This window comes from Ovis aries, chromosome 2, assembly GCF_016772045.2.
Source record: "Ovis aries strain OAR_USU_Benz2616 breed Rambouillet chromosome 2, ARS-UI_Ramb_v3.0, whole genome shotgun sequence".
NCBI lineage: Eukaryota > Metazoa > Chordata > Mammalia > Artiodactyla > Bovidae > Ovis > Ovis aries.
This window is the reverse complement of record NC_056055.1, coordinates 119,041,317-119,054,351: the sequence shown is the minus strand read 5'-3', so window position 1 is coordinate 119,054,351 and position 13,035 is coordinate 119,041,317. Positions and strand designations below refer to the sequence as shown.

Sequence of the window (13,035 nt, the reverse complement as noted above, 5' to 3'; positions counted from 1 at the left end):
GCCACTGTGGAAATAACAGGGAATGTGGATGAAGGATCCATCAGAGTTCTCTGTACTACTTTTGCAACTTTTCTGTAAGTTTGACAGTTGTTTCACAATAAAACAGTCCTTTTAACCAAAATGAAAATAAAAATAAATGTTCCAGAGTAACCAGCACCAACACCCACAGTAAAGAAAACAACAAAGTCAGAAAGGCATACAATGGGGTGATGTGACTCATGCTCACACACAGAGTCATGAATTTAAATTATGATCAGAGAGAATGAGTAAGCGCCTGTCCAGAATGAACAGCGCGTCACAGTATCAGAGAGTATGCGAGGGAGTCTTCTCACATCATTCACGGTTATAAATGGTGTCTTGAAATTAGATATTTTTGTTAGAAATTCAAATAGATTTTTCATCACACATTATCTCACTATGGTATGAAGGTTAATATCATAAGTTTCATAATGTATCTTCAGGTCCACACGCTTTAAATTAGCAGCCTACACAGTAAAAACAATGACTTTTTATTACACTTCTCACATTAATATTAACAGGCTAATACTGCATATTAGTGATATTAACATATTGATTATGTAACATTAATGTATACTGATAGACTACAGAGATTAGCACCAAACACATTTTTTTATTCTGCTTTGGATGCACATAGTTCATGCTATGTTTAGACAAAACATGTTCAACAGAAACAAATAATTGAGGTAGAAATATTTAACTTATTTATGAATTAACAGTCTAACATCTTTGGAGGTACAGTTCTGGTTTAAAAGAAAAAGAGAGATGTGAAAGTTGCCAAGAGAATAAATCTTAAAAGTCTTCATCAAAAGAAAAAAACATTTTTTTCAAGTATGTGTAGCGATGAGTATTAGCATTGTTTTACAACATATACATTCATCAAACTACTATGCTGTACATCTAAAACAAATTATACATCAATTATGTCACAATAAAAAAGCCAGGGAGTAGAAATATGAATTTGGTACATCATACTTTAAAACATAAATTAGAAATAACTCTTATACATGCCTCCTAAATTCATACTCAAGGTTTTTACCTCAATAACCACATTCTCCCAATATAGCATTATCACATATTATATTTAAACGTCTGTATTTGTGACTGCATGGACTGTAGCCTGCAAGGCTCCTCTGTCCATGGGATTCTCCAGGCAAGAATACTGGAGTGGGTGGCCATTTCCTCCTCCAGAGGATCTTTTCCACCCAGGGGTTAAACTCAGGTCTCCTGCATTCCAGGGAGAGTCTTCATTGTCTGAGCCACAAGAGAAGCCCCTATATATTTAACAGATGCTTACTTCCCTGGTGGCTCAGACGGTAAAGCGTCTGCCTACAACGCGGGAGACCGGGGTTCGATCCCTGGGTCAGGAAGATCCCCTGGAGAAGGAAATGGCAATTCACTCCAGTACTACTGCCTGGAAAATCCCATGGACAGAGGAGCCTGGTAGGCTACAGTCCATGGGGGTCACAAAGAGTCAGACACGACTGAGCGACTTTGCCAAAAAGAGAGGCTCTAAGAAACCACTGCCTTATATTATATATTCAAACAAGAAGGGCTATTATAATAGAGGAACTCTTAATAGACCTCAGATTTACCAAAGATTTCTACTAGCTCCACAAAACATTAACTAATATCCATATTAATTAGCATCCTGAAAGCTACTCTCTGGTATGCCTGATACAGGGCTTTCCTGATAGCTCAGTCAGTAAACAATCTGCCTGCAATGCAGAAGACCCCGGTTCAATTCCTGGGTTGGGAAGATCCCCTAGAGAAGGGATAGGCTACTCACTCCAGTGTTCTTGGGCTTCCCTTGTGGCTCAGCTGGTAAAGAATCTACCCACAAGGCGGGAGACCTGCGTTTGAACCCTGTGTTGGGAAGATCCCTTGGAGAAGAAGAGAAAAGTAACTCTAGTATTTTGGCCTGGAGAATTCCATGGACTGTATAATCCATGGGGTCGCAAAGAATTGGACACGACTGAGCGACTTTCACCTCTCTGATCTTTTGAGTTCAGAGTTTACCAAATAACAGTCATAAATAAATAATTGTTTCATGAGAATCAAATACTCTGGGAAAATATGAAAAAGCTAAGTTACTAAAATAAATTGGTATAAGGCAAAGACAGCAATTATCTCAAGTGACTATTCTTCATAATAATGTTGATATTGTTATTCTGAAACTACTACACACATTAAGACAAAGCAAATTTGTCACAACGTTATTTTTAACTTTTTATTTTATATTGGGAGTATAGCTGATTAACCACGTTGTGACAGTTTCAGGTGCACAGCAGAGAGACTCAGCCATATAAATGTTATTTTTTAAAAAAACAGGATATTCAACATATATGGGAAGAAAGATACAAATATCAAAGGAGTAAGAATCTAAATTTGAATAGGAAGTATTTAATTTAGGGTCTGTTTTTCTCTTAAAAACAAAACACATTCTAAGTTCTCTTCAAAAAAGCCTAGAAAACAATTACAAACTTAACGAGTGCCCCGGCTATTACTGGGGCCAGCCTGGTGGCTCAATGGTAAACAATCTGCCTGCAATGCAGGGTATCTTCCTGGAGAAGGAAATGGCAACCCACTCCAGTATTCGTGCCTGGAAAATCCCAGGACGCAGGAGCCTGGCGGGCTACAGTCCACAGGGCTGCAAAAGAGCTGGACAGAACTTGGTGACCAAACACCAACGACGAAGAATATCATTGCTAACCATCCTTGGAAAACAGCTGACTTCTAAGTCTGGTGAATGAAATTTACCAGACGAACCTGGAATATGGTTCTTTACCATCAAAGGTTTCTGGGGGTACAGAAACCAACATGAAGGTTTCCAGGACAAGTCCATCCTTCTGGTTTGCCCCAATCTTCTGGGCTCCCCTTTTTTCAATGTCTTTTATAGGCTCCTTGTTCTGCCTCTGGCCAATAAACGTTTGTATTCCATTCTGGACTTATTTTGGCTCTCACTCTATTTTGTCACATTTCCTTGCACAATCTTTTCTACTGACAAATTTTCAATACAAGTATCTCTGCTATAACATGAGTTACTGAAAAAATCCTCAGGTTCTACAAAACTGGGCAGATCTTATAAGAAAAATAGTTTCAGCAGTCTGCTCAAAACCTACACAGCTTTGTAATCTGAGTGCTAATAGGAAGTATAAATGGTCCCAAGGACTTGATTAGGACCGCCAGCTCAATATGAATAAAGAATGCCACAGCAATATTTAAAATGCACAAAAATGAAGTGGAAAGAATGACAATACTTTAATCAGAGCAGGACTGGCAGATACTGAGACAAAGTGGTTGAAGTGTAGCTATGAGCCAGTGGAACTGCCACGAAACACCAAGTGCCACACCAAGTGCCAGAAATTGGGGGGTCGCCTAATGGAGGAGGTTCCCCCACCCCGAGCTACAGGCATTTGTTTCTGTGGGTTTTTATTTTTTTCTTAAAATACAGACAAGAAAATTCCTGTTCACAGTGCAATGACTGAGCTACTTAAGTGGTCTTTTCCTGTCTGAAGTGTTGGTTGCTAAGTCGTGTCCATCTCTTTGAGACCCTATGGACTGTAGCCCACCAGGCTCCTCTGTCTGTGGAATTCTCCAGGCAAGAATATTGCAGTGGGTTGCCACTTCCTTCTCCAGGGGATCTTCCCTGACCCAGGGATCGAACTCGGGTCTCCCGCATTGCAGACAGGTTCTTTACCGTCTAAACCACCAGGGAAGCTCCACTAGATGATTATACATCTACTGCCTATCCTATCTCTCCTTGCCTAGGGAAAAAAAGAAAACTGCACTTGAACCAATCTAATTTTGCATTATCCTAATATCATTTTCCCATTGCCAATCACTTATGACTTAATTCATGTTGCAGAAGCATACATGAAGCATACGGTGCCTGAGTCCTCAAGTTACACTTCCTACCTAGGCAGCACCCTGAGCTCCAGACCTGCAGAACTGATGAAACACTGCTGTTCAGACAACACCCTCCCACACGGATAAGCCCATAGCCTTTTCACCCTGAGCTCCAGACCTGCAGAACTGATGAAACACTGCGGTTCAGACAACACCCTCCCACACAGATAAGCCCACAGGCATTTCACACCTAACAAGGCCCAAATTAAATTCATCTCCCTTCACTCTCTCTCCAACCCACTCCCCAGCCATACTTCCTCCCAAATCTTAAATAGTCCATTGTTCATCCCACTGCCCAGTCTAAAAATCTGGAATTAATCCTTGCCTTTTTCTTCCCATTATCTCTCACACCCAATACATCACTGAATCCCACAAGTCTCCTCCTAAGTATCTCCCTTAAACCTAATTTTCTCCCCCTTCATTATCTCTACCTTAGCTCAACATCACCACAATCACTCACCTGGATCCCTGCAATAGCTTCCTGAATAATCTCTGCGTCCGATCCTATCCATGCCCCCTACACCTGTTCTTCCCATGAGAAAGTTCTGTCTAAAATTCACCATTCAAGCCATTTCCCTGGCTAAAAGCACTTAAAAATGGCTCTCCCTCTTGATATCAGGATAAACTTAATATATCTTATATAAGAGGACTGATCTGGCTTCTTGCCTTCCTCTCTAACCAAAGAACTGAACCACTTTCTCCTTCACAGTCTCAAATCTAGGCACACTTAACTCTTCCCAAACATGAATTTTCTCAGCTTCACGTATACTATTAATATTGTCTTCTTACATACTATCTTCTATACTCCAGCAACCTTTTAACACACCTGCATCAACTATATCACATTTCTCTACTATCCCAACTTGTTTGTTCCTGGTTGATTTTTCTTTAAGTCTCAGCTTAAATAAAACTTCCTCCAGTATCCTTTCCCTACACCATCCCCATTACTAAAGTGCCTGCATATACATACACAGTTAAGGCTGGTACTCATGTATTTCCAGACCACCTTACACCCACCTACAAGACAGTAAGCTCCAAAAGGAAAGAAAACAGATTTATCTTGCTCAGTATCTTATCCCCAGAGCCTAACCAGTACATCCAGTAACTTTTGCTAGTTATTCAAACAGCTGAGAGCAACCTCACATTATGGCTAAAATCAAAATGAACCTCTAGTTAGTCTTAAACCTCCTGTGTCCATATACCTTAGGAGAATGAGCTCATATTATTGGCAAGTGGAGCTCCTCTACCTCTTTCTTCTCTGTGAAATAATCTGAAGCATCAATAAGGCACAAAGCCCTCTAGACCACAAATCATCCAACTCCGCACCGTGGGGGTAAAATAGAGGCAGGATGAGAATGGCACAGACCAAAACCTAGTATGCTTCCCTGGTGGCTCAGACAGTAAAGAGTCTGCCCACAATGTGGGAGAACAGGGTTTGATCCCTGGGTCAGGAAGATCCCCTGGAGAAGGGAATGGCAACTCACTCCAGTATTCTTGCCTGGAGAATCCCATGGACAGAGGATCCTGGCAGGCTACAGTCCATGGTGTCACAAAGAGTCGGACACGACTGAGTGACTAACACTTTCACAGTTAAAAAGGAAATGAACGAAAATCCTGACCATTAGGACCACAGGGAATGGCCAAGGAAAAAGGAAAAGAATTATCTGTAGATCTGAGAATCTGTAAGTTTACAAAAGTTGCCAAGAATACCCACACTCATGGAAAGTTAAAACTCTTACTTCCCAGAAATCAATACCTTAAAATGAGGATAGAGATTGAGCAGAGGGCAAGCCCCAAGCAGTAAAGCGAAGTTCCTGGTTAGTAAATGGAAGCACTCCCCAATTCTGTACCAGATATGTCTGGGCTAAAAGCCAGGGTGAAAAGAGCAGAGGAAAGGACAGACTGAAAGGCCCTATCTAATAAGACAGACAATGGGTGACACGGGGTTAAACAATGGAGAAACATTTGTTAGAGGGTAATCCATCATATCTTGAAAAACAGAACCCCATGCTTACCTACGAAAAAGGCTTGCTGAGAAATGAGATAACCTTAAAAATCTATTATGAGAAATTCTGCAAATGAAAGCAATCTTTACTCTTTCCTAAAATAGCAGAACAAAATATAAGTAGAGAGAATCCTATGGGGGGAGGGTAGGAACTTAACCCTCTCTATCAAGAAAAAGATCTTCATCTCTTTGAAGAAATTTCATTAGTGAACACAAATGAAAATGAATATACAATTTATTCTAAACACTTAGAAATCCAAGGAAAATTTCCTCTCTATTCTTCCTTTCATAGATCCTGCCATGTTACCAATCTTCATTCTTTAAAAAGGCTCTTTTTCTCTTTTTTTGGCCATGCCACGCAGCTTGTGGGATTTTAGTTCCCTGAGCAGGGATCAAACTCGGGTCCTGGCAGTGAATGCACCTAGTCTTAACCACTGGACCACGAGGGAATTTCTCATATCCTTTTTTGTCTGATTATTCTCCCTCTCTTAATATACTTTACTGTTTTCTCCATAAGACAGCTTTGCCTGTCAATACAGTTCTTTTAACTTCCCAGGGCAAATGCACTGCAATACGTTCCTTTAGCCTCCGACTGATCATCCTTTATCCTTGTACATTCAAGTCTAGTTCCATCATACCTGCAACTGACTGCTTCCACCCTAAGCCCATAAAGCACAATCATAGTTCAATGCATACTTGTCTCAGATTCATGTGTCTGAAATCAGGTTACCTTGATCTACACAAACAGGCTTAGCAATAAAAATGTCTACCATTCTTATTAGACAAAAACACTGTAAGAAAAGAAAATTACAGGACAGTATTCCTGATGAACACACATGTGAAAAACAAAACATCAGGAAACCAAATTCAACAATAAAAGAACCACATATCATGATCAAGTAGGATTTATTCCTGAGATGCAAGAATGGTTCAACATATGCAATCAACGTGGTATACAACATTGACAAAATGAAGGATAAAAATCACATGATCATCTCAATAGATGCAGAAAAAGCATTTGACAAAATTCGACATTCTTTTATGATAAAAACCCTCAACAAGTTAAATATAGATGAAATGTACCTCAACATAATAAAGTCCATATATGGCAAGCCCACAGCTAATATCATACTCAACAGTGAAAAGATGAAAGCCTTTCCTCTTATGATCAGGAATAAGATAAGGACGCACACTCTCATCACTTTTATTCACCATAGAAAGTCTAGTCCAAGCAATTAGTCAAGAAAAAGAAATAAAAAGATCTAAAGCAGAAAGGAAGTAAAACTATCTGTGAAGATGACATGATCGTATATATAGGAAATCCTAAAGATGCCACCAAAAAACTGTTCAAACTAGCAAATTCAATAAAGTTGCAGAATACAAAATCAATACACAAAAGTCAGTTGTGTTTCTGTACACAAATAACTTTCAGAAAAAGAAACTAAAAAACAATCCCATTGACAACTGAATCAACAAAAACTACCTAAGAATAAATTAAACCAAGGAGGTGAAAGAGCTGCATTTACACAACTATAAGACACTGATGAAGGAAACGGAAGAAGACACATATCATGGAAAGATATTCTGTGCTCATGAATTGAAAGAATTAACATTGTTTAGATGTCCATATACCCAAAGCAGCTACAGAGTCAACATAATCTCTTAAAATTCCATTGGCATTTTTCACAGAAGTAGAATAATCTTAAAAATTGTATGGAACCACAAAAGACCCCAAACAGCCAAAGCAATCTTGAGAAAGAAAAACAAAAGCTAGAAGGATGACACTTTCCGACTTCAAATCATATTACAAAGCTATAGTCATCCAAACACTATGGTATTGGCATAAAAACAGATGCACATATCAATGGAACCCCACTCAAAAAAAAAAAAGTAAAGGGAGCCTATAAATATTAATAAAGCCACACAATATGGTTGATTAATTTTCAACAAAAAAGTCAAGAATCTATAATGGGGAAAGAACAATCTCTTTAATACATGGTGTTGTGAAAACTGGAATGGGAAAAAATGAAACTAAGTCCCTCACACCACACACAAAAGTCAGCTCAAAATGGATTAAAGACTGGAATGGAGACCTGAAATCATCTACCATCTGAAATGGGAGAAATATCATATAACTGATAAGGGGTTAATATCCAGAATACACTTAGCTCTCCATACCTGCAGATTCAACCAACTGAATTGAAAATATTTGGAAGAAAAAATTTCCAAAAGTTCCAAAAAGCAAAATTTGAATTTTGCTGTGCAACAGCAACTATTAACACTGTATTTACACAGCATTTACATCATATTAGGTATAAGTAACCTAGAGATAATTCAAAGTTTATGAGAAGATATGCATAGGTTATATGCAAATACTATGCCATTTACGTGAGGGACCAGCCACTCAGTTGTGACTCTCTGTGATCCCACGGACTGTAGCCCACCAAGCTCCTCTGTCCATGGAATTCTCCAGACAAGAATATTAAAGTGGGTTTCCATTCCCTTCTCTAGGGGATCTTCCCAACCCAGGGATGGAAACTGGGTCTCCTACACTGAAGGCAGATTCATTACCATCTGAGCCATCAGAGAACCCAAAGGGGACACTGAAGCTGCATGGGCTGGGAATCAAACCCAGGCCTCCCATGTGGCAAGCGAGAATTCTACCACTGAACCACCTATGCATCAGTGAGCATCCACAGACTTTACTATCCATGGCAGAGGGGAGGGGGCATTGTCTTGGAAGCAATCCCCTGTGGATACAAAGGGGCAACTGTATACAAAAAATTCACACAACTCAATAGCAAAAAAACAATCCAATTGAAATGTGGGCACAAGACCTGAGCATTACTCCAAAGAAGGTATATAAAATAGCCAACAGGCACATGAAAAGGTATTCAACATCAGTCAATACCACAATGAGTTATCACCTCACATCTGTTAGGATGTCCATCATTAAAGAGACAAATGATAAACACTAGCAGGGATGTGGAGAAAAGGGAACACTTGTACTGTTGGTGGGAATGAAAAATGGTACAGCCCCTATGTAATATAGTATGGAGATTCTTCAAGAAATTAAAAGCAGGGTGGACTCCGGGAGTTGGTGAGGGACAGCAAGGCCTGGCGTGCTGCAGTTCATGGGGTCACAAAGAGTCAGACACAACTGAGCGACTGAACTGAACTGAACCATGTTATCTAGAAATTCCACTTCTGGGTATATAGCTAAAGAAAATGAAGTCATTGTCTTGAAGAGTCTTCTGTGCTCCCATGCTTGCTGCAGCATTATTCACAATAGTCAAGACGTGAAACAACTTATGTGCCTGTCCATAGAAAAATGGATAAAGAAAATGTGGGGTGTGTGTGTGTATTCACACACATATATAATATGAATATATAGCATATTAGATATAGTGATTATGTAATATACACATAGTATAAATTACATATATATATAAAATATGGAATATCATTCAATCTTAGAAAAGGAAATTCTGCCATTTGCAATAATACAGATGAACCTGGAGGGTGTTATGCTAAGTGAAATAAGCCAGAGGAGAAAGACAAATACTGGGTAATATCACTCATTTTGTGGAACAACTACAACAAAAAGTATGATTCATATACTCAGAGCCTTGAACTGAGGTTGCCAGGACTCAGCGGTGGGGAAAATATGAAGACATTGTTTAAAAGACACAAACAAAAGAGACAAAAAAGACAAAAGTTATAAGACGAATAAGATCAGAGGATCCTTTCATAATATATTCCATTCACAATGTATTTATATCATCAAGTTACATACTTTAGTTGCAATTTACCTACCAATTACACCTCATTCTAGTTGTAAGAATTATTATGATTTTTATTTCACTGGAGGAAGGTTGGTCATTCTAAACTCTTTTCTTGTAACATGGCTAGGCCTCTCAATTAGTCTTCAAACAAAACATCACTAATGAATGGTGTGCAGGAGCAAATACAAGATCGATTTTCTATGCATAGCCCTTCCTATCTTTATTGCATGAAAAAGAACATTCTTTGGTTGGTGGAATACAGCCTTCATGATGAAAGTCTCAAGCATGAGCAACTGAAATGGCTAAAATGTAAATTTAGAATGTTTTCCAGGCTGTGTTAATGACTTAATAATATCTGATCTTTTGAAAGCTTCTTGGCTGGTTTCTCATTTAAAAATGGCATGGCCCATGAAAGTCTCACTGTTCTCATTATACTACAATGTACACACATTAAAGAATATTATAATAATGTTTTTTAATCAAGATATTTAAATGGCATGGGGGGAGAGGTATACCAAAGTTAAAAGCTTCTTTAAAAATCTTCTTTAACATAATTAATAAAGAAGATATACAGATGGCTAACATACACATGAAAAGATGCTCAACATCACTTATTATCAGAGAAATGCAAATCAAAACCACAATGAGGTACCATCTCACACCGGTTAGAATGGCTGCTATCAAAAAGTTCTCAAACAATAAATGCTGGAGAGGGTGAGTAGAAAAAGGAACCCTCTTACACTGTTGGTGGGAATGCAAACTAGTACAGCCACTATGGAGAACAGTGGAGATTCCTTAAAAAACTGGAAATAGAACTGCCACACGACCCAGCAATCCCACTGCTGGGCATACACATAGAGGAAACCAGAACTGAAAGAGACACAGGTACCCCAATGTTCATCACAGCACTGTTCATAAGAGCCAGGACATGGAAGCCACCTAGATGTCCATCAGCAGATGAATGGATAAGAAAGCTGTGGTACATATACACAATGGAGTATTACTCAGCCATTAAAAAGAATACATTTGAATCAGTTCTAATGAGGCAGATGAGACTGGAGCCTATTATACAGAGTGAAATAAGTCAGAAAGAAAACCGCCAATACAGAATATTAATGCATATATATGGAATTTAGAAAGATGGTAACGATGACCTTATACATGAGATAGCAAAAGTGACACAGATATAAAGAACAGACTTTTGGACTCTGTGGGAGAGGGCGAGGGTGGGATGATTTGGGAGAATGGCATTGAAACATGTATATTATCATATGTGAAACGAATCGCCAGTCCAGGTTCGATACATGAGACAGAGTGCTCAGGGCTGGTGCACTGGGATGACCCTGAAGGATCAGATGAGGAGGGAGGTGGGAGAGGGATTCAGGATGGGGAACACATGTACACCCATGGCTGATTCATGTCAACGTATGGCAAAACCTCCAATGTAATTAACCTACAATTAAAATAAATAAATTTTTTTAAAAGCAATGTAAGAAAAAATAATACAGAACAAAGATGTCTTACAGACCTTTGCAGTACATCAAGCTAATTCAATCTGTGAGACTATTCATTCTTTTCACAAGAACATGTCTCAGTGACATTAATCAGTGGCTCAACCTAATCTGACTCAGCAGGTCCCACTTAACTGAGCACTAGTCAGTTTTCCATGGGTCTGGTTTGTGGCCCAGAAAGCCTTTCGAAGACTGTATATGCTCAGTGTTCCCAACCCAGTTCCTACTTTTTGTCTATTCATCAGAATATGCCCCTTCTAAAGTATGCCTTGAAACCTTAATTTTCCATTTACATTAATCACAAATCCTTCTGCTGGCAGCATCTGCAGGACACTTTAAGAAACAGAAAAACAATACCATACTGTATACATATTTTGAGTTGGGGGAACTAATTTTGTTTCTATGGTAAAATGCATTGGTGTGAAGAGAAAAGGGAGGAAGGGAGAGAGAAAGGGACAAAGAAAGGAAAGAATCAAAAGTTCTTTAAATTCAATTCAGTTGGGAAGGAAATGCAGGTAGTACTACATATACAAAACAAAAACATTTTTTTTTCTCTTCTATATATATTTAAAATTAATTTTAATTTTAAAGCAAGTTTGCCTTCCTGTTATATACTAACTTAAGAAAATATGACTTTAGATATTTAAAAATAAACGGTAAAAGAACTTAAAATTCTTTCTTCCTGGAAACAGAATAAATTATTCTTTCAAATTGCTATTCAGAATAATTTGGTATATTTCAGAAACATTGTAAAGATATAATCTTACATAGTTTTGGTTAACCAAGTAGAAAACCACTCAGAAACATTTTATTTTACTGCATATCAAAATATCAAATAAACATTTGAATTTCCAAAAGCTGAAACATAATAGAATTTAGTCATCCCCTCTACATCGTGCATCCCCTCTACTCTTCATGGTAAACGTTAAGAGACTGTAAAACTGTCATTCTCCTTACTGAAAAAAAAATTTTTTTTCTATAGTAAAAAGAAAAAAATAAAAATCAAGTTCTATGGAGCCATCTTTTGGACTGTTCAAGTTTTCTTGTAATTCGTTCTTACAGGAAACAATTTATTGATCAGATGCAAGATAAAGACAGAGGCAAAACTATTTGGCTACCTTTTTTTGTTAAGCTACATTTTCCCTATCTTATTCTCATACTTTTATATTAGGATTTAAAACATATCCATAAAACAACTACATATAATACTAAAATTCTACTAAAAATTCTGAAAATAAAAAGGCCCTTTGCATAAAAACTATGCGCTCTCAACACTTTAAGGCAGCAGCTCCAAAAGTGAGGCATGCTCACTGTCACCAGCAGCAGCAGCAGCGTCTGGGTCGTCTAGAAATGCAAATTCTTAGGCCATCCTTGACTGACTAAACTGGAATTTGGAATGGGAAATCTACCTTTTAACAAGTTCTTGGATTTCGATTCAAGTGGTAAAGAATCCACCCACCAGAAGACCTAAACAGACATTTCTCTGAAGAAGACAAACTGATGGCTAATAAACACATGAAAAGATGCTCAACATCACTCATTATTAGAGAAATGCAAATCAACCTACAATAAGGTATCACCTCACAGTCAGAATAGCTATCATCAAAAAATCAACCATAAACACTGGAGAGGGTGAGGAGGAAAAGGAACACTATTGTATTGTTGGTGGGAATGCAAATCTAGAAAGATGGTACTGATGAACCTATCTGCAGGGCAGCAATAGAGACACAGACATAGAGAACAGGCTCGTGGACACAGAAGGGAAGGAGAGGGTGGGATGAACTGCAAGAGTAGCACTGAAACATAT

General features: G+C 38.4%; 1 protein-coding gene and 1 non-coding gene across 5 annotated transcripts in view; both read right to left on the bottom strand.

The window, feature by feature from the left end:
* Positions 1–13,035, bottom strand: part of HIBCH (3-hydroxyisobutyryl-CoA hydrolase) — a 109,937-nt gene that overhangs the window by 43,974 nt on the left and 52,928 nt on the right. The gene's annotated exons all lie outside the window — the stretch shown is intronic.
* Positions 8,543–8,613, bottom strand: TRNAG-GCC (transfer RNA glycine (anticodon GCC)). Its single transcript has one exon. It is a non-coding gene; the product is annotated as a tRNA-Gly (tRNA).